This window comes from Oryx dammah, unplaced genomic scaffold (assembly GCF_014754425.2).
Source record: "Oryx dammah isolate SB20612 unplaced genomic scaffold, SCBI_Odam_1.1 HiC_scaffold_27, whole genome shotgun sequence".
In the NCBI taxonomy this organism is placed as follows: Eukaryota; Metazoa; Chordata; class Mammalia; order Artiodactyla; family Bovidae; genus Oryx; species Oryx dammah.
Genome location: NW_024070211.1, coordinates 1,203,731 through 1,205,164, shown reverse-complemented (window position 1 = coordinate 1,205,164; position 1,434 = coordinate 1,203,731).

The following is a 1,434-nucleotide window of genomic DNA, read 5'->3' as shown; positions in this document are numbered from 1 at the left end:
CTGGGGACAGAGAAGCTGGGGCGAGGAGGGTGGGGCTGAGCTGGGGCAAGGAGGGTGGGGCTGACCAGGGGTGGAGGGTCCTGGGGGCCGGGGTTCAGGACAAGAAAGAGCGTGGAACCCAGGGAGGCTGCCTCGTTCAGGACACACCACAGAGGGCCTCGAGGAGCAAGGAGAATGCTCTGGGACACTCAGACATGCCCGTCAGCAGGTACCATAATGTGTAAGATGAGGCGCAGCAGAGGAGGGGAGGCCTTGGTCCATTCTGGCTTCAGCCATTTAGCAGCTGTCTTATGGAACACTCTAAGCCTCACTGGCACCATCTGTAAAATGGGGCTAACACCAGAACTCACCTCTCAGGGTCATTGCAAGGATTGAGATGTTACGTGAAGTCAGCGCTCACATAAAGGAATTATAGTGAAGAGTCTGATTTTAGATTCAGTGAGCCCAAGACTCCAGGTTTTACGATTCTAAATGGCTCTCGAGTTTAAGACTAAGTCTTTCTTGGCTGTCCCCGCTCTGTGGGGACAGACACTTTTGTCTGTTTTGTTCAGTAGTGTTATTCCCAGGACCTGGCTCCCAGGACTTGGCAAATAGGTGAGCAATGTGTGTGCGTGTGGGTGGGTGCTGGATAAATCAGTGAATGAATGGGTAAATGAATGAATGTGTTGGCAGGACTGACCATTCTCTGTCCACTTGCCCAAACCTGAAACAAGGATGCCATCCCTGACTTCCTCCCCACCCCATCCATCCATCACACCTCCTGAGGACCAGCACTTCCCTCGGCCACCTCACCTCCCCGCTCTGAGCGGAATCCTCACTTGCCTAGAACACTGCCGCAGCCACTCTTGTCTGCCCTCCTTTCCCATCTTAGAAATCTCATTTCCAAACAGAAAAGAAATTCATTAACCAAACTGGGGGCATTCTGCTGCAGGGCTGAGCCATTATGGGCACAAAAGAAAGTCTCTCCTCATCACTTACCAATTAGCTCCGAGGGACTCAGGCACTGCAGAACTCAGCTCATCCGATTCCCAAGAAGCCCCAGAGTCCCGCCGGGAGGGGCGGCCACCACGGGGCCACCCCACCACCGTCGGGTCAGGCCCTGACACCCCAGGACTCTCTGAACATGAGGCCAGCTGCTTGCACATCATTAAGCAGCCAGCACAGGGCCCTGGGAAATGTCTTAATTAGGTGGTCACACTGGTTCGCATACATTAATTTGATAAAGACAATGAAGTTCAGCAGAGCAGAGCCGACCGTGTCTCTGAGAGCCGCTACCCTGAGCTCTAGGATCAGGATCGAGGCACAGGTCAAAGGGCTTGTGGCCGGTGCCTCCAGGGCATGCTGTCCCCTCCTGGGTGGCCCCCACCCCACCCCTCACCACCATGCATTTCATCCTCAGGCTGAAGGACCTGGTGAACCACTCTTGTCCTAAAG